Here is a 12,631-nt window from a genome sequence, read left to right on the forward strand (position 1 = left end):
ACACCCAGCTCATCCCACCAGACACCCAGCTCATCCCACCAGACACCCAGCTCATCCCACCAGACACCCAGCTCATCCCACCAGATACCCAGCTCATCCCACCAGATACCCACCTCATACCATTAGATACCCAGCTCATCCCACCCACTCACCCGGCTCATCCCTCCAGACACCCAGCTCATCCCTCCAGTCACCCAGCTCATCCCACCAGATACCCAGCTCATCCCATCAGATACTCACCTCATCCCATCAGATACTCACCTCATCCCATCAGATACACAGCTCATCCCACCCACTCACCCAGCTCATCCCACCAGATACCCAGCTCATCCCATCAGATACTCACCTCATCCCATCAGATACCTCATCCCATCAGATGCTCACCTCATCCCATCAGATACTCACCTCATCCCATCAGATACTCACCTCATCCCATCAGATAGTCACCTCATCCCATCAGATACCCAGCTCATCCCACCCACTCATCCAGCTCATCCCACCAGATACCCAGCTCATCCCATCAGATACTCACCTCATCCCATCAGATACTCACCTCATCCCATCAGATACTCACCTCATACCACCAGACACCTCATACCATCAGAGACCCAGCTCATCCCACCAGACACCCAGCTCATCCCACCAGATACCGAGCTCATCCCATCAGATACTCACCTCATCCCATCAGATACTCACCTCATCCCATCAGATACCCAGCTCATCCCACCCACTCACCCAGCTCATCCCACCAGATACCCAGCTCATCCCACCAGATACCCAGCTCATCCCATCAGATACTCAACTCATCCCATCAGATACTCACCTCATCCCATCAGATACTCACCTCATCCCATCAGATACCCAGCTCATCCCACCCACTCACCCAGCTCATCCCACCAGATACCCAGCTCATCCCATCAGATACTCACCTCATCCCATCAGATACCTCATCCCATCAGATAGTCACCTCATCCCATCAGATACCCAGCTCATCCCACCCACTCACCCGGCTCATCCCACCAGATACCAGCTCATCCCACCAGATACCCACCTCATACCATCAGATACTCACCTCATCCCATCAGATACCCAGCTCATACCACCCACTCACCAAGCTCTTCCCACCAGATACTCACCTCATCCCACCAGATACCCAGCTTACCCCATCAGATACCCACCTCATCCCATCAGATATCCACCCTCATCCCACCAGATACCCACTTCATCCCACCAGATACCCACCTCATCCCACCAGATACCACCCTCATTCCACCAGATACCCACCCTCCCCACCGGATACTCACCTCATACCATCAGATACCAGCCTCATCCCTTCAGATATCCACCTCATCCCACCAGATATCCACCTCATACCATCAGATACCTGCCCTCATCCCACCAGATACTCGCCTCATCCCACCAGATACCCACCTCATCCCACCAGATACCCACCTCATCCCACCAGATACCCACCTCACCCCACCAGATACCCACCTCATCCCACCAGATACCCACCTCATCCCAACAGATACCCACCTCATCCCACCAGATATCCACCTCATCCCACCAGATAGCCACCTCATTCCATCAGATACCCACCCTCATCCCATCAGATACCTGCCTCATCCCATTAGATACCCACCCTCATCCCACCAGATACCCACCTCATCCCACCAGATACCCACCTCACCCCACCAGATACCCACCTCATCCCACCAGATACCCACCTCATCCCAACAGATACCCACCTCATCCCACCAGATATCCACCTCATCCCAACAGATACCCAGCTCATACCATCAGATACCCACCTCATACCATCAGATACTCACCTCATCCCATTAGATACCTGCCCTCACCCCATCAGATACCCAGCTCATACCATCAGATACCCACGCTTATGCCATCAGATACCCACCTCATCCCAACAGATACTCACCCTCATAACATCAGATACCCACCTCATCCCAACAGGTATCCACCCTCATCCCATCAGATACCCACCCTCATCCCATCAGATACCCACCCACATCCCATCAGATACCTGCCTCATCCCATGAGATATCCACCCTCATCCCACCAGATACCACCAGATACCCACCTCATCCCACCAGATACCCACCTCATGCCACCAGATACCCACCCTTATCCCATCAACTACACACCTCATACCAGATACCCACCTCATACCATCAGATACCACCCTCATACCATCAGATATCCACCTCATACCATCAGATACCCACCACATACCATCAGATACCCACCTCATCCCATCAGATACCCACCTTCATCCCACCAGATACCCACCTCATACCATCAGATACCCACCCTCTTCCCATCAACTACCCACCTCATCCCACCAGATGCCATCAGATACCCACCTCATGCCATCAGATACCCACCTCATACCAGCAGATACCATCAGATACTCACCTCATCCCATCAGATACCCACCCTCACACCATCAGATACCCACCCTCACCCCAACAGATACCCAGCTCATGCCATCAGATACCCACCTCATCCCAACAGATACGCACCCTCATACCATCAGATACCCACCTCATCCCAACAGGTATCCACCCTCATACGATCAGATACCCACCTTCATACCACCAGATACCCAATTTCATACAACCAGATACCCACCTCATCCCACCAAATACCCACCTCATTCCACCAGATACCCGCCTCATTCCACCAGATACCCACCTCATCCCACCAAATACCCACCTCATCCCACCAGATAACCGCCCTCATACCAGCAGATACCCACCTCATCCCAACAGATAACCACCTCATCCCACCAGATACCCGCCTCATCCCATCAGATACCCACCAAATACGCACCTCATCCCAACAGATACCACCTCATCCCAACAGATAGCCACCTCATTCCATCAGATACCCACCCTCATCCCATCAGATACCTGCCTCATCCCATTAGATACCCACCCTCATCCCACCAGAGACCCACCTCATTCCATCAGATACCCACCCTCATACCATCAGATATCCACCTCATACCAGCAGATACCATCAGATACTCACCTCATCCCATCAGTTACTCGCCCTCACACCATCAGATACCCACTCTCACGCCACCAGATACCCACCTCATACCATCAGATACCCACCTCATACCATCAGATACTCACCTCATCCCATTAGATACCTGCCCTCACCCCATCAGATACCCAGCTCATACCATCAGATACCCACGCTTATGCCATCAGATACCCACCTCATCCCAACAGATACTCACCCTCATAACATCAGATACCCACCTCATCCCAACAGGTATCCACCCTCATCCCATCAGATACCCACCCTCATCCCATCAGATACCCACCCACATCCCATCAGATACCTGCCTCATCCCATGAGATATCCACCCTCATCCCACCAGATACCACCAGATACCCACCTCATCCCACCAGATACCCACCTCATGCCACCAGATACCCACCCTTATCCCATCAACTACACACCTCATACCACAGATACCCACCTCATACCATCAGATACCACCCTCATACCATCAGATATCCACCTCATACCATCAGATACCCACCACATACCATCAGATACCCACCTCATCCCATCAGATACCCACCTTCATCCCACCAGATACCCACCTCATACCATCAGATACCCACCCTCTTCCCATCAACTACCCACCTCATCCCACCAGATGCCATCAGATACCCACCTCATGCCATCAGATACCCACCTCATACCAGCAGATACCATCAGATACTCACCTCATCCCATCAGATACCCACCCTCACACCATCAGATACCCACCCTCACCCCAACAGATACCCAGCTCATGCCATCAGATACCCACCTCATCCCAACAGATACGCACCCTCATACCATCAGATACCCACCTCATCCCAACAGGTATCCACCCTCATACGATCAGATACCCACCTTCATACCACCAGATACCCAATTTCATACAACCAGATACCCACCTCATCCCACCAAATACCCACCTCATTCCACCAGATACCCGCCTCATTCCACCAGATACCCACCTCATCCCACCAAATACCCACCTCATCCCACCAGATAACCGCCCTCATACCAGCAGATACCCACCTCATCCCACCAGATACCCGCCTCATCCCATCAGATACCCGCCTCATCCCATCAGATACCCACCAAATACGCACCTCATCCCAACAGATACCACCTCATCCCAACAGATACCCACCTCATACCATCAGATACCCACCTCATCCCATCGGATACCCACCTTCATCCCACCAGATACCCACCTCATACCATCAGATACCCACCCTCTTCCCATCAACTACCCACCTCATCCCACCAGATGCCATCAGATACCCACCTCATGCCATCAGATACCCACCTCATACCAGCAGATACCATCAGATACTCACCTCATCCCATCAGATACCCACCCTCACACCATCAGATACCCACCCTCACCCCAACAGATACCCAGCTCATACCATCAGATACGCACCTCATCCCATCAGATACCCACCCTCATCCCATCAGATACCCACCCTCATCCCATCAGATACCCACCATCATCCCACCAGATACGCCTCATACCATCAGATACCCACCCTCATACCATCAGATACCCTCCTCATCCCATCAAATACCCACCTTCATTCCATCAGATACCCACCTTCAACCCACCAAATACCCACATCATCCCACCAGATACCCACCTCATCCCAGCAGATACCCACCACATACCATCAGATACCCACCACATACCATCAGATACCCACCTCATCACACCAGATACCCACCCTCATACCATGAGATACCCACCTCATACCATCAGATACCCACCTCATACCATCAGATACCCACCTCATACCATCAGATACTCACCTCATCCCATTAGATACCTGCCCTCACCCCATCAGATACCCAGCTCATACCATCAGATACCCACGCTTATGCCATCAGATACCCACCTCATCCCAACAGATACTCACCCTCATAACATCAGATACCCACCTCATCCCAACAGGTATCCACCCTCATCCCATCAGATACCCACCCTCATCCCATCAGATACCCACCCACATCCCATCAGATACCTGCCTCATCCCATGAGATATCCACCCTCATCCCACCAGATACCCACCTCATCCCACCAGATACCCACCTCATGCCACCAGATACCCACCCTTATCCCATCAACTACACACCTCATACCACAGATACCCACCTCATACCATCAGATACCACCCTCATACCATCAGATATCCACCTTATACCATCAGATACCCACCACATACCATCAGATACCCACCTCATCCCATCAGATACCCACCTTCATCCCACCAGATACCCACCTCCTACCATCAGATACCCACCCTCTTCCCATCAACTACCCACCTCATCCCACCAGATGCCATCAGATACCCACCTCATGCCATCAGATACCCACCTCATACCAGCAGATACCATCAGATACTCACCTCATCCCATCAGATACCCACCCTCACACCATCAGATACCCACCCTCACCCCAACAGATACCCAGCTCATGCCATCAGATACCCACCTCATCCCAACAGATACGCACCCTCATACCATCAGATACCCACCTCATCCCAACAGGTATCCACCCTCATACGATCAGATACCCACCTTCATACCACCAGATACCCAATTTCATACAACCAGATACCCACCTCATCCCACCAAATACCCACCTCATTCCACCAGATACCCGCCTCATTCCACCAGATACCCACCTCATCCCACCAAATACCCACCTCATCCCACCAGATAACCGCCCTCATACCAGCAGATACCCACCTCATCCCAACAGATAACCACCTCATCCCACCAGATACCCGCCTCATCCCATCAGATACCCACCAAATACGCACCTCATCCCAACAGATACCACCTCATCCCAACAGATAGCCACCTCATTCCATCAGATACCGACCCTCATCCCATCAGATACCTGCCTCATCCCATTAGATACCCACCCTCATCCCACCAGAGACCCACCTCATTCCATCAGATACCCACCCTCATACCATCAGATATCCACCTCATACCAGCAGATACCATCAGATACTCACCTCATCCCATCAGTTACTCGCCCTCACACCATCAGATACCCACTCTCACGCCACCAGATACCCACCTCATACCATCAGATACCCACCTCATACCATCAGATACTCACCTCATCCCATTAGATACCTGCCCTCACCCCATCAGATACCCAGCTCATACCATCAGATACCCACGCTTATGCCATCAGATACCCACCTCATCCCAACAGATACTCACCCTCATAACATCAGATACCCACCTCATCCCAACAGGTATCCACCCTCATCCCATCAGATACCCACCCTCATCCCATCAGATACCCACCCACATCCCATCAGATACCTGCCTCATCCCATGAGATATCCACCCTCATCCCACCAGATACCACCAGATACCCACCTCATCCCACCAGATACCCACCTCATGCCACCAGATACCCACCCTTATCCCATCAACTACACACCTCATACCACAGATACCCACCTCATACCATCAGATACCACCCTCATACCATCAGATATCCACCTCATACCATCAGATACCCACCACATACCATCAGATACCCACCTCATCCCATCAGATACCCACCTTCATCCCACCAGATACCCACCTCATACCATCAGATACCCACCCTCTTCCCATCAACTACCCACCTCATCCCACCAGATGCCATCAGATACCCACCTCATGCCATCAGATACCCACCTCATACCAGCAGATACCATCAGATACTCACCTCATCCCATCAGATACCCACCCTCACACCATCAGATACCCACCCTCACCCCAACAGATACCCAGCTCATACCATCAGATACCCACCTCATACCATCAGATACTCACCTCATCCCATTAGATACCTGCCCTCACCCCATCAGATACCCAGCTCATACCATCAGATACCCACGCTTATGCCATCAGATACCCACCTCATCCCAACAGATACTCACCCTCATAACATCAGATACCCACCTCATCCCAACAGGTATCCACCCTCATCCCATCAGATACCCACCCTCATCCCATCAGATACCCACCCACATCCCATCAGATACCTGCCTCATCCCATGAGATATCCACCCTCATCCCACCAGATACCACCAGATACCCACCTCATCCCACCAGATACCCACCTCATGCCACCAGATACCCACCCTTATCCCATCAACTACACACCTCATACCACAGATACCCACCTCATACCATCAGATACCACCCTCATACCATCAGATATCCACCTCATACCATCAGATACCCACCACATACCATCAGATACCCACCTCATCCCATCAGATACCCACCTTCATCCCACCAGATACCCACCTCATACCATCAGATACCCACCCTCTTCCCATCAACTACCCACCTCATCCCACCAGATGCCATCAGATACCCACCTCATGCCATCAGATACCCACCTCATACCAGCAGATACCATCAGATACTCACCTCATCCCATCAGATACCCACCCTCACACCATCAGATACCCACCCTCACCCCAACAGATACCCAGCTCATACCATCAGATACGCACCTCATCCCATCAGATACCCACCCTCATCCCATCAGATACCCACCCTCCTCCCATCAGACACCCACACTCATCCCACCAGAAACCCACCTCATACCATCAGTTACCCACCTTCATCCCACCAGATACCCACCTCATACCATCAGAAAGGAGGGAGAGAGAAAACGGGGAACTATAGACCTGTTAGCCTCACATCAGTAGTTGGGAAAATGCTGGAATCTGTTATAAAGGATGCAACAACTGGGCACTTAGAAACTAATAGTAAGATTGGGCAGAGTCAACATGGATTTATGAAAGGAAAGTCCTGTTTAACAAACCTATTGGAGTTCTTTGAGGATGTAACTAGTGGAGTAGACAAAGGGGAACTGGTAGATTGTCAGAAGTCCTTCGATAAGGTCCCACACAAGAGGTTGGTGAACAAAATTAGGGCAGATGGAATTGGGGGTAATATACTAGCATGGATTGAGAATTGGTTAACAGACAGAAAACAAAGAGTAGGGATAAACTAGTCTTTTTCAGGATGGCAGGCTGTGACTAGTGGGATACCGCAAGGATCGGTGCTTGGGCCCCAGCTATTCACAATCTATATCAATGATTTGGATGAGGGGACTAAATGTAACATTTCCAAATTTGCTGATGACACAAAGCTAGGTGGCAGTGTCAGTTGTGAAGAGGATGTGAAGAGGCTTCAAGGGGATCTCAACAGGCTCAGTGAGTAGATGAGAACATGGCAGATGGAATATAATAATGTGGATAAATGTGAAGTTATCCATTTTGGTAGAAAAAACAGAAAGGCAGAGTATTTCCTAAATGGTGAAAGATTGGGGAATGCAGATGCTCAAAGGGACCTGGGTGTCCTTGTGCATGAGTCACTGAAAGTGAATGTGCAGGTGCAGCAAGCCATTAGGAAGGCAAATGGTATGCTGGCCTTCATTACAAGAGGATTTGAGTACAGGAGTAAAGAAGTCTTACTCCAATTATATAGGGCCTTGGTGCGACCACATCTGGAGTACTGTGTACAATTTTGGTCTCCTTACCTAAGGAAGGATATACTTGCCATACAGGGAGTGCAACGAAGGTTCACGAGATTGATTCCTGGGATGGCGGGACGGTCGTATGTGAAGAGATTGAGTAAACTAGGCCTGTATTCTCTTGAATTCAGAAGAATGAGAGGGGATCTCATTGAAGCATACAAAATTATTACAGGGCTTGATAGGGTGGATGCTGGGAGAATGTTTCCCTTGGCTGGGGAGTCTAGAACCAGGGGCCACAGCCTCAGGATAAAGAGTAGGCCATTCAGGACTGAGATGAGAAGAAATTTCTTCACACAGAGGGTGGTGAATCTTTGGAATTCTCTACCCCAGAGGGCTGTGGAGGCTCAGTCATTGGGTATATTCAAAACAGAAGTCGATAGATTTCTGACTAGTAAGGGCATCAAGGGATATGGCGATAGGGCCGGTGAATGGAGTTGAGGCAGAAGATCAGCCATGATCTCATTGAATGGCGGAGCAGGCTCGAAGGGCCGAATGGCTGACTCCTGCTCCTATTTCTTATGTTCTTAGATACCCAGCTCATACCATCAGATACCCACCTACATCCCAACAGATACCCACCTCATACCATCAGATACACACCATCATCCCATCAGATACCCACCCTAATCACATCAGATACCCACCCTAATCACATCAGATACCCACCCACATACCATCAGATACCCACCCTAATCACATCAGATACCCGTCCTCATACCATCAGATACCCACCCTCATACCATCAGACACCCACCCTCAGATCATCAGACACCCACCCTCATACCATCAGATACCCGCCCTCATACCATCAGACAGCCACCCTCAGATCATCAGATACCCACCCTCGGATCATCAGATACCCACCCTCAGATCATCAGATACCCACCCTCATACCATCAGATACCCACCCTCATACCTTCAGATACCCACCCTCATACCTTCAGATACCCGCCCCCATACCATCAGATACCCGCCCTCATACCTTCAGATACCCGCCCTCGTAACATCAGATACCCGCCCTCATACCATCAGATACCCACCCTCATACCATCAGACACCCACCCTCAACCCATTAGATACCCACCCTCATACCATGAGATACCAACAGATACCCAACCTCACCCCATCAGATGCTATCAGAAACCCACCCTCATCCAATCAGATACCCACCCTCATCCCAGCAGATATCCACCTCATCCCATCAGATACCCACCTCATCCCATCAGATACCCACCCTCGTATCATCAGATCTCCAACCTCATCCCATGTGATACCATCAGATACTCAAGTGCACCAGATCAGATACCCACCCTCATCCCATCAGACACCCACCCTCATCCCATCAGATACCCACCCTCATCCCATCAGATAACCACCCTCGTCCCATCAGATACCCACCCTCGTCCCATCAGATACCCACCCTCGTCCCATCAGATACCCACCCTCCTCCCATCAGATACCCACCCTCATCCCATCAGCTACCCACCCTCATCCCATCAGATACCCACCCTCATCCCATCAGATACCCACCCTCATCCCATCAGATACCCACCCTCATCCCATCAGATACCCACCCTCGTCCCATCAGATACCCACCCTCGTCCCATCAGATACCCACCCTCGTCCCATCAGATACCCACCCTCGTCCCATCAGATACCCACCCTCGTCCCATCAGATACCCACCCTCATCCCATCAGATACCCACCCTCATAACATCAGATACCCACCCTCATACCATCAGATACCCAACCTCATACCATCAGATACCCACCCTCAGCCCATCAGATACCCAACCTCATCCCATCAGATACCCACCCTCATCCCATCAGATACCCACCCTCATAACATCAGATACCCACCCTCATCCCATCAGATACCCACCCTCATCCCATCAGATACCCACCCTCATCCCATCAGATACCCACCCTCATCCCATCAGATACCCACCCTCATCCCATCAGATACCCACCCTCATCCCATCAGATACCCACCCTCATCCCATCAGATACCCACCCTCATCCCATCAGATACCCACCCTCATCCCATCAGATACCCACCCTCATCCCATCAGATACCTAACCTCATAACATCAGATACCCACCCTCATCCCATCAGATTCCCACCCTCATCCCATCAGATACCCAACCTCATACCATCAGATACCTAACCTCATAACATCAGATACCCACCCTCATCCCATCAGATACCCACCCTGATCCCATCAGATAGCCACTCTCACACCATCAGATACCCGCCCTCATACCATCAGATACCCACCCTTATACCACCAGATACCCGCCCTCATACCATCAGATACCCACCCTTATACCACCAGATACCCAGCCACATACCATCAGATGGAGGGTCCTGGTGGAGAGAAATCTAGAATGCTAAAGAGAAAAGACAAGGAAGCAGTGCAGGAAAGTGATTGGGGTAAGGATAACCAGATTGTGTCAGGGACAGAGCGTACAAACAAAGAGGGTAAGAAAAAATGGTAATAAGACAAATAGGGCCAATGTACAAAAAACTGTTAAGATGTCTAAAAATGTTAAAGAGACAAATCTAAAGGCACTGTATCTGAATGCACGAAGCATTCGTAATAAGGTAGACGAATTAACAGCACAAAAAATGTAAACGGATACGATATAATTGCGATTACGGAGACATGGCTGCAGGGTGACCAAGGCAGGGAGCTGAATATCCAAGGATATTCGATATTTAGGAAGGACAGGCAAAAAGGAAAATGAGGTGGGGTGGCGTTGTTAGTAAAGGATGAAATCAGAGCAATATTGAGAAAGGATATTGGCTCAGAAAATCAAGATGTAGAATCAGTGGAGCTAAGAAGCATCAAGGGGCAGAAAACATTGGTGGTAGTTGTCTATAGGCCTCCAAACAGTAGTGGTAATGTAGGGGATGGCATCAAACAGGAAATTAGAGATGCATGTAACAAGGGTACTACATTAATCATGGGTGACTTTAATCTACATATAGACTGGCCAAACCAAATTAGCAATAATCCTGTGGAGGATGAATTCCTGGAGTCTGTACGAGATTTTTTTTAGATCAGTACGTTGAGGAGCCAACTAGGGAACAGGCTATCCTAGATTGGGTATTGTGCAATGAGAAGGGGTTAATTAATAACCTTGTTGTGGGGTCCTTTAGGGAAGAGTGACCATAACATATTAGAATTCTTCATTAAGATGGAAAGTGAAGTAGTCCAATCCGAAACTAGGGTCCTAAATCTAAACAAAGGATACTACGAAGGTATGAGGAGTGAGTTGGCTATGATAGATTGGGGAGCTTCATTAAAAGGCATGACGGTGGATAGGCAATGGCTAACATTTAAGGAACACATGCATGAATTGCAACAGTTATACATTCCTTTCTGGTGCAAAAGCACAAAAGGAAAAGCGGTCCAACCATGGCTAACAAAAGAAATTAAGGATAGTATTAGATCCAAAGAGGAGTCATATAAAGTTGCCCGAAAAAGTAGCAAGCCTGAGGATTGGGAGCAGTTTAGAATTCAGCAAAAAAGAACCAAGAGATTGATTAAGAGGGGAAAAATAGAGTATGAGAGTAAACTTGCAAGGAACATAAAAGCGGACTGTAAAAGCTTCTACAAGTATGTCAAAAGAAAAAGATTAGTGAAGACAAATGTAGGTCCCTTACAGTCAGAAACGGGAGAATTTATAATGGGGAACAAGGAAATGACAGAGCAATTAAACAAATACTTTGGCTCTGTCTTCACGGAAGAGGACACAAATAACTTCCCAGAAATGCTAGGGAGCCAAGGGTCTAGTGAGAAGGAGGAATGAAAGGAAATTAGTATTAGTAAAAAAAATAGCGCTGGAGAAATTAATGGGACTGAAAGCCGATAAATCTCCAGGGCTTGATAATCAGCACCCCAGAGTACTAAAAGAGGTAGCCATGGAAATAGTGGATGCATTGGTTGTCATCTTCCAAAATAATATATAGATTATGGAACAGTT

At 49.6% G+C, this 12,631-nt stretch overlaps 1 protein-coding gene across 3 annotated transcripts in view; it reads left to right on the forward strand.

Moving 5' to 3' along the window:
- Nucleotides 1–12,631, forward strand: part of ptchd1 (patched domain containing 1) — a 78,637-nt gene that overhangs the window by 1,071 nt on the left and 64,935 nt on the right. Inside the window, exon 1 of one of the 3 annotated variants that reach the window (XM_086006109.1) lies at nucleotides 10,773–11,123. The exons of the other annotated variants lie outside the window; for them this stretch is intronic. The gene's annotated coding sequence lies outside the window, so the exon portion shown is untranslated. Of the gene's footprint in view, nucleotides 1–10,772; nucleotides 11,124–12,631 lie in introns of those variants that run through there. 3 annotated transcript variants of the gene reach the window in all.

Source organism: Somniosus microcephalus, chromosome 14, assembly GCF_052327205.1.
Source record: "Somniosus microcephalus isolate GS21.2 chromosome 14, FLI_Smic_1.0, whole genome shotgun sequence".
Classification (NCBI taxonomy): Eukaryota; Metazoa; Chordata; class Chondrichthyes; order Squaliformes; family Somniosidae; genus Somniosus; species Somniosus microcephalus.